Consider the following 24,699-nt stretch of genomic DNA (forward strand, 5'->3'; position numbering starts at 1 on the left):
ACAAAAAACAAAAAAAAAAACCTGCAACAAACAAAAAACAGTTCAGATGGGGTGTAATACTATGAGAACAATGAATGAACCATACAATGAAGAAGGTAGAAATACTACAAAATAGTAATAAAGCCCATTGTGCCAGAAAAAAAGGATAGCAAAGATAATACACACTTCACTGACTGAATGGGAAAAAAAATCGTATACTTCTTGGCAATGGAAAAATACATGTCTTCTAGAATATCCACAGAAAGCCTGTCAAATCAATCTTATGAAAATTTTATACATCTTTCAAGAATGACAGAAAAAACCTCTCATTAGATGTTTAAAGAAAAGAAAATGGGAACTATTGGAAGCAGCAGCAGAATGGGAACAGGTTTTTCCAGTGCATTAGACAATGTTTCAAAACAAGACAAAACCTACAGGAGGAGATTTCTCCAGAAGGCCTGGCCCACACTGCTATCTTGCAGCTGCTAAAGCAAGAGAATGGTCTCTTCTCTGCGTATGCAGAGGCCCAGACAGATAGCTTCAACACAGCTTGAATCTCAATAATCAATGCAACATTTAAGGTCTGTAAGCAGTCTGTCAGTATCAGACTCCACTTTAGCCTGCATCTTGTGCAATTGAGACCTGTGTCCTCTAGTCTCAGGAAAAACAAGAAAATTGGAAAGCCTCTCATTTTTCAAAACAGTTAACCTGTAACAACAGGAAGCCTCATTAAATATATTTTAAAAAAACAAAACAAAACAAAAACCACCAGACCAGTTCATCTCTATTTAGTATGGAAGGGAGGAGCTAGAAACAAAATGGCATATTACCAAGATGTCAGTTCAGTTAGACAACATATTTAACGACTCAGACTTTGAGACAACTTGAATTGCTTCCCAGAGGGGAAAAAAAAAAATTAGCAGCAAAACTACTGATATATATAAAGAAGAAATAGAAGGACTAATGTTACAGCCTCACATTAATAGCATCAACAAATTAAAAATGTAAATTCCATATTCATCACCTCTCTGTTCTGTATCACTTCAGAGAGAAATAAATAACATAATTGCAAATGTTACCATCAACCACTTTTTTATCCTTATTAATGTATTTGAAAAGGATGCACAGTCATACTACAAAATAGCAAGCTAAGCTACCATTCACAACACTTAGGAAGAAACTCTCCATGCAGGTAGGTGGCTAATACAGGATGTCTTCCATGTTCCTATCTGGAATATGTAAACAACTATCAACTCAGAAAGGGTACTAGTCTATTTGAACCACACATCAGCTCTTGGGAAGGAGTCCTAACACTCCCATATTCCTAGAGCCTACTGCCAAACAAAAGTTAAAAGTCACTTTCATCATACAAGACAGCCAAGTTCTTATCACCCCAACAAAAACCACACCAAATATAGTTTTCAAAGAACGATATATACACTGAAGTACACTGCTATAGGGGATAAAGTGTGGATCAGATCTGAAGATTAGAAGCAAACAGAAAGTATAAAGCATTTCCAAGACATTAATGCTGACAAGCATATTATAAATAAAACCCCAAGCCTTATTTCTATATCATCTTAACTCCACCTCACTTATTATAAGGCTACACGTTATTTCAACATTACAAGTACAGTAACGAATTAAAAATCTATTTATTAAAAATTAAGATTGTATATCACTCTAATCAACTTGCAAATTTCAGTTTAAATATTATTTATCAGCCAAGCAACTGAAAACCTAGTTTAGGGTTGTTGAGGTTTTTTTAACTGCTAGGCTTCCATGAAATCAAGATGACATCTATCTTGAGAAAATCTCAGTATCCTTCAGAAGTCTCAGCATCTGTTTTTACTATTTAGGTAGCACTCTCAAAGAGCTACTTTTACCATATTAACATGTAGTAACATAAAGAAGGGAGGAAAAGCATGTTTACCAGCTGCTGGATTTCTCTGAACAATTCTGAATTAAGTGACATCCTTCTGCTTAGACTACTGACAAGTTTCTGCACATGCAATTAATCCGTGTTAGTAATCTCATACAAACTGGAACTAAACAGCAAGATTACACAATGTCCAAAACATGAAGTTTGTCTAAGAACTTCCAAGATTAGCCAGCTTGGTTTAACCAACCTATTTTTCTCTCTTCTAGGCAAACCCAGGTTTCCCTTTAATACTGTCCGTTTGAAAAAAGGAATGAGATTTTCCCAAATCTGAACTCCAGGTGGTATCTCCCACGAATCTCATCTTCCCATCTCTTAAGCAGTGATACATTGAAAAGAAAGCTAAAAGTGAATTCAGAAACTTCCAAAACAAGTAATCTAACCTTAAAAAGAAAACCAAGAGTCCAAAACCATCTCTGAATACACATTCCCAAGTAAGCTTCCAGCTTAAGAGCACGTAAATGTTCAGACAACTGGATAAAGCACTGAGCAACCTGGTCTGACCTCATACCTTACTCTGATTTGAGCAGTTGGATTACATGATTGCCTGATGTCTTTTCCAACCTGAATTATCTTACGAACTTACTACACTATTACACTACCTTTGACTACTCATGTGATAGACAAGCTGAATTTCTTACTGTTTGACCGCTCTCAAGCTGCTCATTGAGTACTTCAAGCAACAGTCATAATTACATAGACAACAATTCAATGAAGTTAGCATGATCTCAACATCTAAAATTGGTTGCTTTAAAAAGAAATCTGGCAGAATGAGGTTGAGGTTAGCATACACACCAGCCTGAAGTAGTAATAGGAGGGGACGATAAGTTTACTTTTCCAAAGCACCAGCTAGGCTAATGCCTTCTTGCATAAAATTTCAAAAATCAAAACAAAACAAAAACATATCTCCAAATTAAGCTTCTCTGTTACAGAGACTTTACAAACTCACTAGACTGCACAGGAGTTAGTATGAAAAGCAAACCTCTACAATAAACTCAGACTATTTGAATTGCCTTATTTTGTAATGTGACCTATCAGTCACTGTGTAGAAGATGCATGCATAAGAACTTCTGAATCTTTCACAGGATCGCAGCCAACTTCAGAAGCAGAATTCTCAAAGAAAGTTATCATCCTATATAAAAGCAGGCAACTTCAGAGGACAGACCAGAAACTGGACATTTACAATGTCATTTTCCAAATCCAATAGCCCCTTTTCCACAGTTGAACACTGCAAACCTTCAGCTCCTATCAAATCCCTATGACATTAGCAGACAACGGAAATATCCTACCTTATTCAGTTTTGAGGAAGCCAAAGCCAAGCAAGGCAAATCTGTATGACACAGCAGTTCATTAGCTCTTCTACACAAAGTTACCTGCTTAATTAGTAACCTACTACAGCAAGCAATCTCAAATAAACTGTAAGAACTGTAGATAACTTTCTGAGATTCTCAATCCACTGAATGAACAGTGACATTTGATAAAAAAATTAAAGTTTCTCACACTTTACCTAGCCAACAAGCGAACACCAGAGCCAAAGCATAATCCCTTTCCCTGAAAACCATGTTGCTGGAATAGGAAGAAGTTACTCTTAACTCCTCAGTTCCGTTATCACAAAACACTTCTCAAATATAGATGCTTTTTTTGAAAAAAAAACCCCAACACACAACAAAACACACCAACCTGAACCTCACATGTTTTTACAGGAAACGTAAACACAAAAAAGTGGCCCCTCAGCAGGTTACATAGATTCATAGGATAATGTAGATCAGAAGTAACCTCCAAACTGCTCTAATCCAACCTTGCACTCAAAGTAGGCCTACTTAAAACGAGTTGCTGTGGGCCCATTCCTGCTCTATTCAGAAAACCAAGAATGGAGATTCCACAGCCTCTCTAGGCAACCTGTTCCAGGGTCTGACCACCCTCACTGGCAAAAAGTGCTCCTATGTCTCATAGGAATGTCCTGTGTTGCAACTTGAGTGCAAAGCCTCTCATCCTACAAGTGTGTATCTCCAGGAATAGTATAGTACAGCACCAGCTTCTTGACGTCTGTCCACAGGTCTGTTGAAAATAGCAATCTCTTCCCTTATTCTTAGCATCATTTTCTTTAGGACCTTTGTAAACACAGTATAAGAACCAGCAACACCCAAATCTCAGTCAATAGCTGAAAAGCCACTTTTAACCCAAGTTGTTAGTACTTCACACTGGGAATTATTTTTGAGTCAGAACAAAACAAATCAGCACTGTACTGCTTTAGAGAAATAGGAAACCTTCTAAAGTTTTGGAGACCTGAAACATGCCTAAAAAAAATAAGAGGTCCTGTTTAAAAAAAAAAGATTGAAAGAACAAGAGCCCTGAAAAGACTGGGTTAGACCAATCTTCCTCTTGGACAAACAAAGCCTACTTTCCTAATATCTGCCATTTATGAGTCCTAAAATGGATGGGAGACATAATAGAAGAGCTCTCCAATTCACTTTTGAAGAGTCTGCTTTCCTAACAGCTATAAAGCAATGAATCATTCAGAAACAACATACCAACAATGGCGAGAGAAGAGGCAGTCCCTTTAAGTGCTGGAACATAAAACTCCAAACACATAAAATGTTCCACACATCCAGCTAATACACAAAGATGACCACTTGTACAAAGATCAGTATTTCTTCATCTTGGTTCCAGCTGACATTATTTTATACCACACTGTTGGCAGAGTGTCAGCCTTTCACTACCTGGTAAATCTTGTATCACACCAGGAGGAAGCGAGTAAAGACAATTACAGAGGCCTCCAGACTATATTCCCAATTAAAAAAACCCAAGCAAATAAACCAAACCACACGCACACAGAGTCAGGAGAGGTTGGCAGGGGATATGCACATGTCAGATAGTCAACTGATTTTGTTCATGCTCTACTTCATCCACTAAAGCAGCATTCTATTAAGATGATCAAGCAAAAAGGTAAGCAATGTATTACAGATCTCTCTACTAAAACTGTGTCACCAATAAGACAACCCTGAATGTCTCTGTACAAGCTTTCACCTTTCAGAGAGATTTCAGCATGGAAAACTATTAGTCATGCAAGCTTACAGAGAGGATCAGCAGAGGGACTCCTTAGAAGTATGGCCTTATCATTTACATATACACTAATCAGGAATATTTTGGCCTACATAAGGCATACCTCTTAAAACAGCGTTTCTTTTCAAAGTCTGCCATCCAGAGACCTGAAAAGACAGAAAAAATAGTCTGAAAGTTAACATCCAAAATTCCTCAATATGCAGCTGCCACAAAGAAATACTTAGCTCCTTAAATTGACCTATCAGTATCTAAGTATCTATATTAATTTAAGATAACAGCGGGACAGGCACTTCTGAGTAAGAAAAATAAAGAGTGAAAAGACTGCCAAAATTAGATCCTCGGGGCGGGAGGAGGGGGGGATATAATACAGTCTCCTATGAAAGGACACAAATAGACAAGGAAGATTACTCAAAAAAATTCAAGTAGTCCTCTCACAATGCGATCGTAAAATGAAAAGAAATTCATTATCTTCACAAATGACAGGGAAAATAACCAAAGAAATAAGCAGAAACCTTGAACCACAACCTATGGACTAGATAGTGATCAGTCTGTAAGAAAAGAAAAGATTTGGGATTGGAGATCCATAGCCAGATGACTATTTTTCTCAGTTTGAAAGCTATATTTGCAAGTAATCTGCTCTTTGTAGTTTAAGTTTCCAAAAATACTTTCAAGGAAATAATTCCTATTTCCAGAATCCCTAGATATTTTCCAAAATAAAATTATACAAAAAAACCCAAAACAACCAAAACAACACAAAACACCAAGAACCCCTTTGCATCACCTTTAGCCAAAGGATAATCTCACATGAATAGATTAGCTTGACAGAAGGCGGCAATTTTTCTTAAGTTGATTCACACAGGAAATACTCAGATGTTACAGAGATGAGTAAAGAGTACTACGACTTCCGTCTTCTTGCTCCAAAAAAATCAAAGGCATAGCCTGTAGTTACTGACTTCACTCTTACAGTGCTAAGGGAATCATAAATACAATGATATAACGAGATATTAACGATAGCACTAGGCAAGAACCTCCGTACAATGCAAATAAAGATGAATGTCATAGGACTGCATTCAGAGAAATAATTACTACTAAGTGAAAGCAATGCAGTTGCACAAGATGCTGTTTTGTTGGAACCCACAAAAAAGTCCTCACTAAGGATGGAAAGCCCCTCATATAGACAAGACAAGAAACTCCAGAAAGCATTTGCCACAAAAAAAGATCTATTTCTGCAGCAAAATGTGGAGAACAGAGCAGTCAATGACACTGCTTCTGAAGAAACCAAGTCAGAGGCTTATCACCATTGCAAAAGCACATCAGAACATAAACTTCTGAGTAACAGTCTTTCAATAGGAATTGTCATGCATCTTCCCTCACTGTTACTGAAGAGAACAAGCTAACATTTTGGTTCAGCTGGAAGAAGAAAGTGGCATTCAACTTGTGAGGAAAAAGCCAACAACCAAGTTGGTCCTAAATCACCACCATATTCTTCATGTTCTGGTTACAGGAAGATAGTGATGCACTATAAAATCTAAAGACAAGGAAATTCTGTTCATTTTGTATCTAGACAGTTGTTAGAGACTAGGCAAGTGGACCACTCTACATCCTGCACACTAACAAGTCCAAAGTGAGTACCAATATTCCTAAATGGATTTTCTTCAAAGGACTGTTCAACTGCTATGACTGCTCTTGGTAACTTGACAGATTAACAAACTGTAACTCTCGTTTGTACCACCCAGCTTTGTAAAGCAAAACACGAAGTTACTCTTACCAGGTACAAATCCAGAACTGAAGAGAATGCCTGAAAGATTTACAAACAATTACAACCTTGCTCTATTTTAAAAGGATAAGCACATATATTTTTCTTTTGCTGGAATATAGCATAATAATATTAATTAAAAAGAAATGTAATGGTCACAGTGGAGAGAGCCTGAGAAAAAAAGTTCTATGTGGCAAATGCTAGTGATTTTGCTGAATAATTACTGAAAGGTACTAAGGTCATATAGCACTGAAAGCTTAATGACAACAGTAATAGAAGCAGCAGGTATACCTCAATTCACAAGGACAGTGTCATTAAAGGGAAAGTCACAGCTCTAAAGACAAAACATTACACAATGGAACTTTACTCAGACCCGAAACTTAGTGTAAGAAAGAAAATTTTCAAATCTGATGCTTATGATGGCCTGGTTTATGCCAAGCATAAGCCTCACATGCTTTTCTTTATAGCTGCATGCAGATGAAACCCATTAGACAAACCTAGGTCTACAGCTAGTTAAATTAAACTGTAGAAAAAAAGACAGTCCTTGCTATGGCAGCCAGTTTAATTATTCTCAAAGACATAAAATAAATATTGATAAATTAACTATTAAAATATTAATTTAAACATTAATATTAAATTCTTAAATACTATTAAGTATTTTCAATTTTAACAGCTGTTTCCATCTAATTCCACAATCTACATTAGCTGAACAGGCCTGCAAACACCTCATTCCATCAAGATAGGATCCAAAAAAGGCTCCTAACACGGTGAACATAACCATGTAACTAGAGAACTAATGCCTGGTTAAAGGGAAATCTCATTCACGCTTTCAGCATGATGCAACTGAAGTGTCTCTTCAACTAGCTGGATTAAAACATAAAAATAGCCTGTTACTGTAGCCAATTGCAATACAAAGATATAAATTGTTAATGGCTGAACAGACAGACCTCTGCTCCATAAGGAAATTAATTTAGCAGTAACTTATTAGAATAATATCATGCTGACCTGCAACAAATCAAAAGAATTATAGTGAAGTGAAACAAATTAAAAAAAAACACCAACATAATATTAAGTACCTTGCACTTCTGCAAATCTTTCCATCACAAGGCAAGATATTTGAGTGTTAGAAATTTATTTCAAGACAACTGAAGAAGTAGTTGTAGTTCTACTGTCATTGCTAACAAGGTCAATAAAGCCTATACAGTACTCTACAGAACGATGAGGACATTACCTCAGGTAAACAACTTAAGATGCAGAACACCTTTTTTAAGAGATGGAAGGATAAAGAAAACAGTATTTGTGTTTGCTTTAGCTTCAAATGTCAAAGTCGTTTATTTCAACTGTTGTCAGGTTTATGTTGTTGAATTTTTACTTTCAAATTTAATGTAGCCATCTACTTAAAGAGAACAGTAACTTCAAACATACTAGCAGTGAGAAGGTTGTGCTGGGTTTAGCAAAATGCAATAACAAAATAAATTCTTCTTCCAGATTGAGCTTTCAAATATTGTAAACTTCAATAAAATTCTTTATGTTGTGTTTGCAAAGCACTATTTAGTAAAATAAACTACTAAACCCAAACCATTTTGTTGAGCAGAAAAAAATATGGCTATAGATTTAAATTTGCTTTAGCAAGCCAAGTTATGGTTAACAGCCCATGTGCAGGCTTTTATGACTTACTTCAACCACATAATTATATGGTAAGGCAGCAAATGTATCCATGTACTCTTTTTAGTATCATGCCAGAAACTTCTCACACCTCAGTGGAACTCCTCACAAATCGTTTTTCCCATTTGTAGGAATGTACTAACACCACCAGATGGCACCAGTGCCCTAACTTCAATAAAGCAGGTATACATCTTAATAACACAGAAAAAGGACACACTCCCCCCACCCAAACAGAAGAAATTAAAAACAGCCTTTACACATTTGTTGTCTCTGTCTTCTTAAAACAAAGATCTACTGAGCACAAACACAGCATGCAGTTAATTTGAATCAGTACATAGTATTTTGACATCATTGTGAAATCAGAACTACCCCCAGGATACAGAGAGCAGCATGCTTCCAATGCATTTGTTCAGGGGGACAGGTTATTTTAGGTTTATCTTCTGATGAGTGGAATACTGCATTTCAGTTCTGTGCACGTTTCATGGGTGTGCTGAGCAATGTGCAGAGATCACATCACATATGAACTAAACAACAGGTTGGGTTTCTCCAGTTCCAGTGGAAATTAGGGTATTAATTTTTCATCATCTCAGAAAAAATAGAGATGGCCTGCAAGAATAGTATGCTACTTCCTTCACTTTTCTGAGTATTTGCCTCATTGTTACATGGCTAAAACACTACTAAAAACTAATACACAATTGGTCCCAAAGAAGGATTTTAAATCATCTAATATTACTTACACCAATAAGTGCCATCCTCTATTACAATACTCTTGTAAGGAAAGCCACTTTACCTTTTAGCCTACTTACAGGATTTGTTCTTCTCCTCTGAAAAGATTCAAGGGCGATGATTGATTTCTCCACTGGTGAACATGGTGGAGGTGAAAGGCAGAGCACCAAAGCAGACTTAAGGGAAAATCAGGCTGCACCTGGCAACCCAAGATGCAACGCTGCAGCACCTCCTAGCCCCCAGATACAACTAGTAGTGAAGCCGAGCCTGTATTTCCAGTAGGCACACATGCACAGACCACACATATACAACACATACACAACACAGCCAGTGACAACAGATCAACCAAGACAGATACAAACAGCAAACACATGAACACAAACAGCACCAACAGCCTCACCTTGCTCCCCTCTATGGCTGAGCAGAATGGAGGTCCTCTAGTGAGAGTACATACTTACAGGTGCAAGGTGGATGCACCCAGCAGCTGGACTCAGACCCCCAGTCTGCCCAGTAGCTGTCCCCTGGACCCCAGTCTCCACAATTACTGTCACCTGGACATACATGCCTGAGGCCACTGCCCCACTCCAGATGCTGCTATAGACTGCCTGGGGTCTGTGCACACACATGCGAACACAGAGCTTGCTGGGACTCTCCTGCTCCCCCAGTAGTTCCCCTCAAACTACCCCCACCATGGCCTCACACCTTCAGAGACACCCAGGCACACATACACACCAATGGCTGACTCACGCCACTGGTCTCCCAGTAGCCAGTCCCCTGTGGTCTTGCCCTTAGAGCCTCACATTCACCAGGACTCCCACCCTTAGAGATCCCCAGGTCCTACAGTGTCCATGGCAGCCAGCCGGACTCACCTGGTCACTCCAACAGCCACCTCCTCCTCCAGCCTCCCCACTAGAGAGGCACACACCTGGCCACTTCACCTACATGCAGGCTAGCCTGGCTTGCTCTTCACTAATGCTCACTCACTCACTGTAATTACTGGCACTAGGGACACACAGGCTTCTGACCCCTGGTCCTACTCCAGCATCTGGCACTTGGTTTCACTCACTCCAGTCTCTCCACCTGCTGGCAGTCAGGCACACATTGCCCCTGTCCTGCAGTCCCACTCCAGCTGCAATACCCAGACCCTCACTTGCTCCAGTTCCTGGCACAATGGACGCATGGGCCTCAGTGACCTGAGGTCCCACTCCTGTTGCTGGCATTTAAGTCCGCTCATGCCAGTCTCTCCAGTTGCTGGCACTCCAGGACCTCCGACCCATGGTCTGACTTGCAGCTGCTGACACTCAAGCCCCCACAGACACACAAGCACACTGAACAGAACACCCCTCACCCAGGAAGGAGTTAGAAAGGATTTTGAGAAAGTAAGACAGACTGCACCGAGGAGACACAGGGCATGGCCAGACACATGTACTGACCAGCCAACTACTTACACATGCCTGGTCTTCTAAAGCCCCTTGCCCTTCTGTTTTCCTGTGTTTGTTCCTCCCCAAATCACCTAAATGCCCCTCTTCCCCTGCCTTTTGCTCCTCCATGAAACATCCCATAAGTCCTTTGCAATCCCAAAATGCTCTTCCCCTGCACCCCATACGTCCCATACCCCTGGCAGTAACACCTCCAGCCCTGAGTCCAAAAGGCACTCAGGCATTGTGTCATGGTCATGGATGTCATGTCTGGACAATGGGGCTGATGGCTTTCCAAGGACAGCAGCCCTGGTTAGGTTACACACCTGATGGGGTGTGCCCTTCTCCAAGTCCTCTATTTGGGTTCCCTGCCTGCCATTGTGCCCTGGTGCTTCTCTGGGCTTGTGGAGGTGGGCCTTTGACAAGCTGATAGCTCCTGCAAGTAGTTAGGCAGGGTATCGTTATCCCATCTCTCCCACCATTGCCTCTTTGCACTCCTTTGTGGGTGTATAGATGAGCTTTACCAAGTAACCTAATAGGTGTCTCCAATCATGTTCACCGAAGCACGTTCCAACTAAATTGGAGAGAGATGGGTTTGATGGATGGACTGTTAGATGGATAAAGAATTGGCTGGATGGCCCTCCGAAGAGTTACAGTCAATGGCTCAATGTTCATGTGGAAGCCAGTAATGAGTGGTGTCCCCCAAGGGTCTGTACTGGGACCAGTACTACCCAGTGTGTGTCGCATCCCAAGGTTGGGATGACGCAGGTTTGTGGATTTCCTTTGTCAGAATTGAGGTGAAATGACACCAGGGAGTTCAACAACAATCAACATTTATTCAACCAAGCTAACCTTGCCCAAGTACAAGTGAACTTATCAATATGAACCTTGCATCATGTCACTAAGCCACTATTTGAAAGGAGAAGGGAGGTATAGAAAAAGAAATGGAAAAAAGAACAAGAAAATGAGAGCCCTCCCATTGAGACACGAGGTTCAGAGTGGACCCCCTTGCCTTCTAGACTTCTTCTCAAAGAAGAGCCCAGAGGCAGCTAGATCCACTCCTAGTCCCAGACTTGGTCAACAGTTTTATGTTTAAAAGGATGAGGTGTAGGGACTGTTGGGAGGGGTGGGGCGTAGCGGGCTGTGGAGAGAGAGAGAGAGGAAGAAAGAGAAAAGAAAAGGATTTCACCAGTCCTGGGTCCAGCATTGGTCCAGCCAGCCTAGAGGTCCAGTTCCAGAGGGCAGACTAAGACCTCCTCCTCCCTTCTTTTATACTAAAGGGTCCACCCCTGTAGGTGGGGATTTGTCATCATTGAGCAAGTGCAGTGTGAGCTCAGGAACGTTCCAGAAATGAGTCAGTGGTCTCGCCATGCACAGTTCACATTGCTGGGATTCTCTGGAAAGGGGTTGGTGGGCTTGGGGGGGCATCATCAGGGAGTTGCTTCTCCCTCCCTGCAGGCATGACCATTGTCTGACCTTTCCTTCCGGCACATACATTGTGCTGCTTCTCATGGTTGCTTAAGATAAGGAAGTGTGGCTTTGGAGAAGCACAGTCCCACCCCCCATGGGGCCTTCTCCTCCAGCCCCATTTTCCTGTTCATACAACTCCTGCACTTTTACAGAGGCCATCTTCTCCACCAAAGTTCTTTAACAAATGTTTGAGACATTGGCTACAATTTGTTAGACCATCACAGTATCTTCATCACTGACATAGTGGGATTGAGTGCACTCTCATCAAGTTTGTGGATGACACCAAGATGAGTGGTGTAGTTGATAAGCTTGACAGAAGGGACCTTGCTAGGTTTGAGGAGTGGGCCAATGTGAACCTCATGAAGCTCAACAAGGCCAAGTGCAAGGTCCTGTACCTAGGTCAGGGAAATCCCCCATATCAATCCAGGCTGAGGGATGAAGGGATCAAGAGCAACCCAGGAAAGAAGGACTTGGTGATACTGATGAGAAGAAAATTGGACATGAGCCGGCAATGCATGCCTGCAGCCCAGAAAGCCAATTGTATCCTGGGCTGCATAAAAAGAAGCATGGCCAGCAAATCAAAGGAGGTGATTCTCCCCACCTACTTCACTCTCATGACACCCCACCCTGAGTAACGCATACGTTTGTAGAGTACAGCTCTGTGTCCCCCAGTAAAAGAAAGACATGGACCTGTTAGAGCAGGTCCAGATAAGGGCCACAAAAATTATCAGAGGGATGAAACACCTCTCCTATAAGCAAGGGCTGAGAGAGTTGGGGTTGTTCAGCCTGGAGAAGCAACTTCTCTGGGGAAACCTTATTGTGGCCTTTCAGTATTCAAAGGGGGCTTATGAGAAAGATGGAGAGAGACTTGTTACTGGGGCCTGCAGTGACAAGACAAAAGGCAATAGTTTTAAACTGAAGGACGGTAGCTTTAGATTGGATATAAGGAAGAAAGTTTTACAAGGGTGGTGAGACACTGGAACAGGCTGCCCAGAGAAGCTGTGGATGCCCCATCCCTGGAAGTGTCCAGGGTCAGGGGCTTTGAGCAACCTGATCTAGTGAAAGATGTTGCTGCCCATGGCAGAGGGATTGGACTAGATGATCTTTTAAGGTCCCTTCCAACCCAAACTGTTCTATGGTTCTATGATTCTAAGCAAAGTAAGCGTAAGCTGTTGTTCTGCCCTGCAAAAGGGAAATACTTAATCAGAGGGTGCAGAACACAGGATGGACACTCACCAGGAGGAGTTCTTCTTCCAAGAAGTTATTTCTCAGCTTGCCAATGAGCAAGTATTATTTTGTCTGTACCAGACCTATCAATATAGGGCATTCTACTGCATGCTTAGAAACAGTTATCCCTTTTAGTCTCTCACAGCAATGCTTGTGGAACATATGAATGCCAGAGTAAACTGCTGACAATTAGATACATACTTCAGCTGCAGTTCAGAAAAGAAGACAAACATACATGCACGACCAAGTAGTGTAACTTTACTTCTGTGTGCTCAGGTCTAAGATAGTGCAGATGATCCCTTAAGGAAATCCACTGGAAAAATCTGCTAAATTAACATTTTGTGAAGTCCCCTTAATATTTAGAGTTTGTCCCAATTAAAAAACACAACAGTCATCATGCCTGGAAGTCATCATATGTATTTTTTAAATCCAGTTAAAGCTAGATGAAAGACTATCTCCCTCCTCCTCCAAATCCAGAATAGTCTAACAAATATACTTAAGCATAGGGTGAACCTCCAAAGACTTTAACTCAGCCATGCTATCATTTACTCTGTGTATTGGAAACTGGAAGCATGAAGGAAGAATATAGCTTCTTGAAGTTCATGTTATCTTAAAATATGACATTTAGAATAAAGAGCCTTTATTTATTATCACATGTAAAACACTAGCTGCCTTTACTACTAGAAAAAAAATGGGTTTAACCACCTAACCATTTCAATTACACAGCACAAAGTGCACATAATTATTCAGGTAAGCCACTACCCTAACATTTCTTTCAGGGACTTGCCTGCCTGCCACAACTAAGTGTGACTTAACAACTTGATTCTTACAGCCAACACAACATTGTCCACTAGTTGAGCTTCTAGCCAATTACAACCCAATCTCAGTTCCTTCATAATCGCTATTTCAAAACACAGGTTTAAGTTAATTTCACTAAAGACCATAGAATCATGGAATCATTTAGGTTGGAAAGGGCCTTTAAGATCATTGAGTCCAACCTAACACAATGTTAACCTAACACCACCAAGTCCACCACTAAACCATGTCCCTAAGCACTACATCCATACATCTTTAAAATACCTCCAGGGATGGTGACTCAACCACTTCTCTGGGCAGCCTGTTCCAATGCTTGATTACCCTTTTGGTGAAGAAATTTTTCCTAATATCCAATCTAAACCTCCCTGGCACAACTTGAGGCCATTTCCTCTTGTCCTATCCTTGTCACATGGGAGAAGAGACCAACACCCACCTTGCCACAACCTCCTTTCAGGTAGTTGTAGAGTGCAATAAGGTCTCCCCTCAGCCTCCTTTTCTCTAGACTAGGCAACCCCAGTTCCTTCAGCCACTCCTTGTAAGACTTGTTCTCTAGAGCCTTCACCAGTTTCATTGCCCTTCTTTGGACATGGTCCAGCACCTTAATGTCTTTCTTGCAATGAGTGGCCCAGAGCTGAACACAGTATTCAGGTGTGGTCTCACCAGTGCCAAGTACAAAGGGACAATCGCTTCCCTGCTCCTGCTGGCCACACTATTTCTGACACAAGTCAGGATGCTATTGGCCTTCTTGACCACCTGGGCACACTGCTGGCTCATATTCAGCTGGCTGTTGACCAACACCCCAGGCCCTTTTCTGCCAGGCAGCCTTCCAGCCACTCTTCCCCAAGCCTGTAGTGCTGCATGGGGTTGTTGTGACCCAAGTGCAGGACCTGGCACTTAGCCTTGCTGAATCTCAGACAATTGGCCTCGGCCCATCGATCCAGCCTGTCCAAATCCCTCTGCAGAGCCTTCCTACCCTCCAGCAGATCAACACTCCCACCCAACTTGGTGTTGTCTACAAGCTTACTGAGGGCACACTCAATCCTCTCATCCAGATCATTGATAAAGATATTTCACAGAACTGGCCCCAATACTGAGCCCTGGGGAACACCACTTGTGACCAGCCACCAGCTGGATTTAACTCCACTCACCACCGCTCTTTCAGCTCAGACATCTAGCCAGTTTTTTACCCACCAAAGCATATGCCCATCCAAGCCACAAGCAGCCAGTTTCTCCAGGAGAATGACATGGGAAATAGTGTCAAAAGCTTTACTGAAGTCTAGGTAGATAACATCCGCAACCTTTCCATCATCCACTAAGTGGGTCCATCAAGATAAAAACTAGGATATCACAAAGCGTATATAAAACTTATATTATCAGAACGTGCTTACCTTTCATGAAGGGATTAGAAAGTCACCATGCCTTTGTTCTTACATACTCCAATATTGGGGGGGGGAGGGGGAGAGAAGGAGCATGGGAGTGCTGAGACACTTCACTGTTCCCTAATAGATCAGGAACTTTCTTTAGAAGGTATAACTTCATAAGCTGCAGGCAAGTTATTTATTTCTTCCCCGTATCTTGAATGTGTCAGAGGTACTGCCTCCTGGCATCAAGAACACTTGGCCTACAAAAGACATTCACAAAGCCAGAGTCACACAACTAAGCAAAAGGGAATGTGAAAAGAGAAGGACAACCGGAACAGAACAGTACCTAAAGCTCCAGACTGCTATCACATTTTTCTCTCTGAAATATTCCCAAGTCTATTTCTTTTAAGCACTGTTCTCAAGAACCAACAAAAAAGAACAACAAAAAAACCCCCATCTTACTTTCTGGACAGCAAGTAAAAGCCCCTTCAAGACAGACATCTAAGAAGTTTTAATTAATACAAGAGTACTACTAACCCCACAAGAATACTGGTGAAAATTTAAAATAAACCCCAAAGCTCATGAACCCAGTTTTAAACTGACTATGTGAGCTGGTAACTGGAAGGGTTGTTTTAGTTTTGTTTTGTTGGGTTTTTTAAATCTCTAATCTTGGTTCCATAACTAGATAGATGAGCGAGATGTTTTTTCTCTCCCTCCCTGCAACCACCTAGCAACCAAACTAAGATCTGCCTGAATATTTCTGTAGTAAAATTGCCTGTATGTAGTAAGTATAACTCGATCTTCAATATTACTACCCTAGAGATTGCTTCCGTGATGGGTTTTACACTAGTCAGATTTTTAAGTCAGAAATTGTTACTATTCAGCAGTCATTACACATTACTCTTAAGTTTTTAAGAATTTAATTCATGATCAAAAGTCAAAGAGTAGTTGGTGACTAGACAAGTCAAGCGAAGTAAGAATAAAGTGATCTTTAGCCAACTTCTTTGAAATAAAGTCTGTCACATTATTTTAGAGAAGTCAGATCATGATTAATGTCAACGTCAGCCATCAGGTAATAAAAAAAAAGAAGAGACTCTAATATCACATCACTTTCATAAACACATCCTCTGAAAATGACCATGTACTACTCATTTCTTTGATCCATTATGTTCAAGAGTACTTGGTCTTTTTTGAGGAGACTTGACTAACAAGCTAAACTACTTGGGGTGTAGTCACAACATTACTAACAGTTGCACTAAGGTACCTTAAGAAATGTCCACCCCAAAGCAAAACACATTCACTTTTACACAGGTCTCATTCATTTCAATGCAAAATACAAGACACCACTGTTAATAAATGACATGTAAAGAGTGACACAAAAGTTTGAGATAAAGTAGAAGTAATAATCAGGACATAGTAGTATTAGATCTACCTATTCAATCTTTATTCACCCCACGTACTTACCTGTTATGGTATAATGAGGGACTGATCTATCCAATAATTTTCCATAAAACACCTCTTTCTGTCTACACAAAATGAATTATGCCCTGGAGTAAGTTGTCAAAACAGCAAAGATGACACTTCAAAATTTCTGTCTTGCACGTTATTAGTAAAAGACATAATGAGGAAAAAAGGACTTCAGCAAGGCAGAAGAAATAGCAATGCAATTGACAACCAAGTGATTCAAAACCAGGTCCTATGCCTCTTCACACAGATTTTGGTACCTTATTTTCCGTCATTTCATTTTGCAGAGAAGAATGAGGAACATCAAACACCGCCTCCTCCCAGCTGTTACAGGAATTAACTTTCTTCAAAAATTCACAAAAGTACTATCAAAATGTTAACTATATTAAAAAAAAACCAAACAAACAAAAAAAACAACAAAGCATTCTATCTCAGTTTGGCATCTAATCATAAAAAAATCAAAGTTACTAGTTACAAAGTTACCGACACACAGGTGTCATACCAGGGCTGGATACTAAGACATTTTACTCTAAGTTTTTATTTAAATATTTTCTCTCATACATTACTTAGATTTGGAGTCTGTATTAAAACTGACTGTATTAGGGTCCTGAACAGTCAAACAACTACTACCTGCTTGCTAAATTTTAGCTAAAAATGATCAGACAACTAATCCCTCAAAGCATCTGCAGCAAGAGAGATATACAAATACCCAAATTATGGCAGTTATTTATTTTCTTTAACTTTTCACCTGACAACAGATGCTTATAAAGCACTACATTAAGGAAGACACTTTGAAAATCAAGTAAATAATTAACTGTTTTTCCTTGAATAACAACAACTAAATACAATAAATACCAGTTTGCCAATAAAAAGACAAAAGAGTAGAGAGTTGTAATATGCAGTATTTTACTGTACTTTAAAAACTCATCTACATCTTTGTCTACCCATTAGCATAATATAACATTGCAAATAAGAAGGATGTCATCCCTGCATTGAGACTCATATTTCAGTTTCTGTAAATGTTGAGCTTTATTAGGTTCATAGTAGGTCTGAATTCATAGTCACCATGACTTAGTAATATAAAATACCCCATATACAGTGCCTTCCATCCAAACGTGTTGAAAGCACAAGTTTCAAACATTAGCAATATGTACTGCAGCCATGATCAGATATATATATTAACCCAGAATGTGTCACAGGTTAGTTTCAATAGCCACAGTCTGCTGTCAGTGCAATTTTGTAAGCCATTGGTGAAACACTTTCTGAAATAATATTCAATTCTAGTTGAACACATTAAGGAAGAATGGTATGAAACTGGACTAAATACCAGGAAGGGTTATCACAATTAGAACGGTGTGAATGAAAAAAAACCTCTGCCCTTCCTATATTCCCCTATCACATCCTGGCCTGAGAGGACAGTATGACTGCTACTTATAAGGAGAGAGCAGAAAGAGTTATTTATTTAAGCTAAACACATACTATGGAAAGAAAACACATGCATAAACTATGTAAGAGCTAAGTTTAGGAGGACTTTAGAAAAACATTCCCAAATATCTGTAATAGTCTTACACTTCAGTTAATGTAGGTAATCAGAAGCCTTGTTTACTTACCTAGAGACAGCGGGAGATGGCGGACACATCAGCAAAGTTAACTAAATGATCCAGACAATACTTCAGACTTTTAATGTTTCTCTAAGATGGAGCCCCTGATACAGCAAGGTCACAGCAAACTCAAAGATGACAATAAATATGTGTTCTTCCTTCTCAGTATGCCAACTGCAGACCAATGAATGCAAACTACGCCATACCTTCAATTCTTTGATTTGCAGTGCATCCATTATTAATCCCCTCTTGTAAAGACTACTTGTAACATCTTCAAATCTTTCGTGTAGAAGCCCGCTATAGAGTTTTGTTGCAGGAGTATACATAAGGAAAGAAAATGAAAGCATACTTTAAATGTACAAATGAAAATTCAAAAGAGCGCAGAAATTAAGCACCCTGCTTCTATCAAGCTGGAGACAGATTTTGGCATTAGCTGCCTTCAGCTCTGAAGGTGAAAGCAAACGCAGTGCAAAGAAATGCAAGACTAAGGTTTTCCTGACTTCAAACAATGATGATTGAAAATTGCCTTATATGAATATGTATAAAGCATCAATACTAAATCAGAGCTGGCATTTTAGAAGGTTCCGTTTAGGAAGAGGAGCAATAAGAGTAAAAAGTAAGAGAATAGCAGATTTTTAAAGTAAGCAAAATGTATATACACACTAAATGCAACCTGGCCTACTTACTTGATTGCTTCCCACCTACCATCACAACGGTCAGCCCCAGTGTGTTATTCCCCACATCCTTTCTCTTTCACTTTTTCTACTGCCTCAACTCTTCATACAGAGTAAGGCAAGGGATAAATATGTATTACATCCACCCAAGACACATTGGCAAGTGTAATTATGGAAGACATCACATTCTCATAATACAGCAATAGGATGCTTTTCAAGTGGCAACAGATGGCAGGCATCTCTTATCAGAAATAAAACATGATCAGAATACATGATATGAGAATTTTTTCATAGCTTTTCAGTTTTCTTTCAATCAGGGTATTAATTTAAAAAGCTACCTTAAGTGCAGTTACAGTGATCTACCTTGAGCTTAGAAATTTCCATACAGGTTTCATTGTACCACAATGTGTTAAAATCAATACTCGGAAGTCATTGGAACTAATGCAAATGACTGCGGCTATATTACAAAAGAAAAAGGGGGAAAATAAAAGTAAAATATAAAGATGTAAAATGGAAAACAAAAAAGCTGACTATTGATTGGCAAAAGCACTCACCCCAGAGAAAGAAACATTAATTACAAAAATCATGCATTCATTTAACTAGCCAAAAGTGTACAAAATGCAAGATTAATCCAATTCTCAGAGTACTTTAAGAGGGGCTAAAAATAATTTTCTATTATTTCTTGAAGCATATTAAGTTATTGGAGGAAGGAAGGTTGTTTATATGGTGGTTTGGGGTTTTTTTCCCTCAAATAAAGTAGCCATCTCAAAAGCAGCGTACTACAGTCAGAGTTCCTAAATTTTATTGGTTGTGTGTATTAATATCATAAAGCTAGACTGTAAACCTCAGAAAGAAAAAAACATTGATTAAACTTTGCTAGGTTTCTTGAATGGTCATTTAAAATGGCAGTAAACATACTACCACAAAAATACAGGAACATTTAGTATTGTGAATTTCTATCATTTAAGACAGGATAGAGTTAATTGACTTTTCCTACATCAGTCACTAAGAGGCACCTAGCCAGCCAGGCAAGTTTCAGACCTAAGATACTGAATCACTGTTAGCACCAGATGCCAACCACCAGCATCAGAACTCCAAACTTTAGAACCAGTACTGAAGTTCTTCATCTTTGGAGGAAAGGTGTCTTTGGCAAAAGATCAGCCATGAGCAGCAGCATCTCTGGAGACGTGCATACTGAGAGCATATGAGGTGACTCTACTGCAACACCATGAAAATTTCAAGTTCCATTGCACCTGCAGCACCAGCTATTAAGGGAAGCAGGATCCTCTCATCTTCAACCCAGCCTTCACAATCACTTCCTCCTTTTAACCTCTGAGGCAAGTAATATAGTGGATGGAGTAGGAATCAGCAGCAGAAAAGCAGAGGGAAGGGAAAGGGCAAGACAAAAAGGTTCTGGAAACCTCAAAACTCTTTTAAAATTTGGTATCTTTCACTGGTTTTGTTTGCTCTGCTTGTACTCAACATCACTGAAATTAGAGATGTGGTACTTAACCACAATGTCCATTATCACCACAATACTAAGCCCATTTAGAGAAAGCTAAGATGAAATTTTATTACCAAGAATTTTATGCCCTCCTTTTACACACCCCAGCAGACCGAGTACCATCGTGGGGGGGAGGGTATTAAATACAAAGAATCATAGGACAAGCAAGTATCTTTCATAATTTTTGCATTCATCTGTTAACAGGGATGACAGAGTTTTTAAAACTCACCAGACTATTATGTGCAAACCTCTACAAGTTTGCATTTAAGGCCAGCTGGTACCTTACCCTCCACAGAAACCATTTTCACACAGCTGCTTTCACTGGTTTTGAGTTGCAGAAGTATTCCAATAGTGAGGAACAGCAAGCATTCAATGTATCTGTCAATACTCTGAAATCCTGTTACATTTCCACTTCATTCTTCCCCTTACATACATATGTTTTAACTTCCACTGTTGAAAAATCCTAATCCTACAATGAAAACATCTAGTTACATAAAATGTTATATGTGATTCTACAACCCCAGAAACCAACAACTTATTAACAAAGACAAAGAAAAGGTATTGTTGGTAGGTAACTTGAGTACCAGGATTTTTATACCTTTTATCTGAAGCAGTTACAGATCGCCATCGGAAACCACAATTTTCCCCACTCTCATGCAAATATCACCTATTTTTGAAAGAGCGATGATAAAGAATCTTCATATAGGAACCAAAGACAATTCCCCTTGGTATTTAGTAAAAGGCCTTTAAAAATTTAGGTTTTCAGTCGCCTGACTCCACTTACTGCTCCAGACACACTGGCAGCCCCATAAACAGTGGCTGTTTAAATGGAAATCCGCAGTGAGAAGCCACAAGCTACCAGCAGGTAAGAACGGGGAAGGTGCTACAACTCAACTGAAGGCATATTTTATGAGCAGTCACTTTTCTTTTTAACATCCCCACGTAGTTTAAGCCCAGATTACAGCACCTGATGGTTAATTAAGCCAAAAAAGCTTGAAAGATTTTAAAGGATCTGAAAAATTACTTGACCGTGCCTTTGGTTAAAAAAATTCAGTGATCAAAGCTTTCGACTTCACTGATGTGTCCAATAATTGTCTCTCTGCTGCTACTACAGAAGAAGAGGAAACGTTGCTAGAATTGCCCCATACCTTGCAAATGGTTAGTATGTGTTCTGTATTCTTTCTGGATTCAAATGTACACCCAGTAACTTACATGAAGTTAGCTACCCATAAACCATGCAACACAAATTAAAAGGAGCTTGCATGATCCTTCTTCTTTTGTTCTTGAAACCCCAGGAGGGCTTTAAGATGCACTCTGCTCACACTTCTCCTATTGTTCTAACCTCCACCTTTCAGATACAAATTGAACCAACGATGTAGCACAGTTATCTAGTCTCCTTTGAACTCCTGCTGCTGCAGTTTTACCCCAGACACAATCCTAGCCTTTCAATTGACTACAAATGTAAAAACAAACCTGAATAGTTAGCATTTTTTATTTAGTATTAAATTATATAGCAGGATTTTAATCAACAGAGCAGAAAAGCTTTTCTTCTTTCCACCAAAACCAGTCCTCCATATCTTCTGGGATTTGATTGCCCCAATTATTACCTTGAAGTCTTTAAACTTAAGTTTTGACAAGTTTTTCCCTCTTTTTTCTTTTTTTTTCCTCTCTCAAAATACATTTGTTAAAGTGAAAACATTGAGGAAGGGATACAAGAATGCAATACAAAATCAGAACCATCAGAGCTGGGACTTGCAGGTGTTACAATAGAACAAAAGCACCAGAGGCTTGTACATGTTACTTCCAAAGACTGCCAGATTTCCCTCTGTTAAAAAATACGGTACAATGTGCTATTAAAAACTTCCTTTTTCTTAAAAAGGAGACATATAAATCATTTCAATAATACATCAACCCATTAACAGTTGGAATAAAGCTACACTTGTCAATCACTGCCAGCAGAAAAAAAAATTACAATCTCCGAAGTTTACTCCAATAGCTTGTAATTCTTTGTCAATATACCTGCAACAGGCTGGCATCATAATCTAAAAAATATACTTTACATCACTACTGTGGCATATTTTTCAAGTAACCAAGCAATTTCCCCTCGTTATCTTTAAAAGCATTTCACTTTGTTCAATATGAAGGAGTGTGCACTGCTAGACATTCTGAACTTAAGAGAAACAGTTAGATTTGAGTCTTCACAGCATAAATCCAACTGATGTTAAAAATGAAAATTGTACAGGGTTGAAGCATTGGATCAAATTTAGACAACACTGCTAATTTTACAGCAGACGGTATTCTGCAAGTTCTTTATGTTTAGAGGATACAAAGTACAGTGAGTATAACTAGCAGAGAACTCTGGCATTATGCAAGGCACATGACAACTTTCTTTTAACTAGATGTTAACACAAATTAAATAGAATCTGTTTTTATAGTGACCATTTTCAAAGTTTTATAGGAAACACCTGTTGCAACTGCTCATCATCACTTTAAGACCTCAAGTACAATAGGAGAGGAGAGACACGCAGATCACTTGCACTGACACCCTTTATGACAAATTCTGAGCAATAGCAAATAGCACTGCAGAACAGAGCCAGTTTTCTTGACAAGTTCTCATTCATTTTTGGATTTCAAACACTGCCTGGCTCAGCATAATGGGAAGAATATGACAGCGCCAAAACAACTTGTGAAGTCTAGTCTACCTGCATCCTGAGCTCCACCAGCTTAATCAAGGACTCAGACAACATCCTGTGCCAAACCAGTTCTGGCCTGCTGTGTTTCTATTCCACAGTTCTCACTCTGCTATGCACATCTGCCCCTTTACTTGAACAAACACACCAGTCTGACCACACACCCAGCCCATTCAAAGAGATGATTCAGTCCAAAAGTAAGCTAAGATACAATTATACTTGCCAAAAAGTTTCAAAGTACAGAAACACTCAACAAGGGATAAAAACCAGCATCAGTGCACTTCTCATTGTTAAAACTGACTGTACAAGTCAAGACAACCTAATCAAATGCAACAGCATTTTACCTGCAAAAGGCTTGATTATTTTTAATAAGCAGGAACACAACAGACCTAATATTTGGAGACAACACAGTAACATCCGACTTCTCTGTTATGAGGACTTGCTATTTGCTTCACTAAATACCTTGGACTGTGTCAAGTAAACTACCAAAATGTACTAGTCCTGAGCTGAACAGACTAAAGCCAAAAGTTTCAAGTTTTCCATGAGACATGAATTGTCATTTCTACTTCTTTGCTGAGTAGAATCTTTAGCATAAATGAAATACTAGGGACTCTTTAAAGTTTAAAGTTAAATATTTTTAAAACAAAATTAATCTTCAGTTGAGTATGCTTATGACACTAGAGACTAATATCTAAAGTAGCCAATTCTATCTTTCCAGGTGCTTTTAGGAAGAAATCTACAGTACTTCAGTTATGTGTTACAGTATTTCAATCAAAAATTTCAGTTTTAATGCCTTACAAGATAAACATATTGTGAAAAACTATTTTGATTGCAACAGTAGCATGGAACTTTTCAAATCCCACCATGACGCTTCTAGCCCGAGTTATGTTACCTAACTTTAAGCCAAGCTACACTGCTGCTTGTTTGCTATCTTCCTCTCTCCTTCCCCTTCCACCAGTGATAGCCATACTAAAATACCACAAGAAAATCATCACTTATTAGAGAAGGTGCACTTGTCATGAAGCAGCATTGGCTCTTACTCTAGCAGACCCTTCTTTAGTGTCAGCCCAATAGGCCTCATGCAGCACACATTTCTCATGGTAAGTCTTTCATTCAAGTATCATCCATTACACATGACAAATTCCCCTTGAAAGACAGTGGACAGCCAGCCACTGTGCTGAAGGCCCAGAAGGCATTTCCATCAACCTGCAATGAAGCAGCTGAACTGCCAAGACACTTAGAGGCCCTCTATTCCACAGCTGTGCAAAAAACCCTTAGGGCCATCTGCCCTCTGCAGAATCAAAGGCAATGAATAGGCACTTGTCAAGAGTACAAACGCAGGGAAA

At 39.6% G+C, this 24,699-nt stretch overlaps 1 protein-coding gene across 13 annotated transcripts in view; it reads right to left on the reverse strand.

Moving 5' to 3' along the window:
• Positions 1-24,699, reverse strand: part of PCGF3 (polycomb group ring finger 3) — a 62,048-nt gene that overhangs the window by 24,783 nt on the left and 12,566 nt on the right. For 2 of the 13 annotated variants that reach the window (XM_049796392.1, XM_049796393.1), the window contains exons 1-2: positions 15,448-18,463; positions 5,085-5,127 (exon numbers count right to left, since the gene is read on the reverse strand). The gene's annotated coding sequence lies outside the window, so the exon portion shown is untranslated. Of the gene's footprint in view, positions 1-5,084; positions 5,128-5,762; positions 6,730-6,749; positions 9,145-9,192; positions 9,801-15,447; positions 18,464-18,494; positions 21,222-24,699 lie in introns of those variants that run through there. The other 11 variants (XM_049796389.1, XM_049796388.1, XM_049796385.1 and 8 more) reach the window with 10 other exon arrangements.

This window comes from Accipiter gentilis, chromosome Z (genome assembly GCF_929443795.1).
Source record: "Accipiter gentilis chromosome Z, bAccGen1.1, whole genome shotgun sequence".
Lineage (NCBI taxonomy): Eukaryota > Metazoa > Chordata > Aves > Accipitriformes > Accipitridae > Astur > Astur gentilis.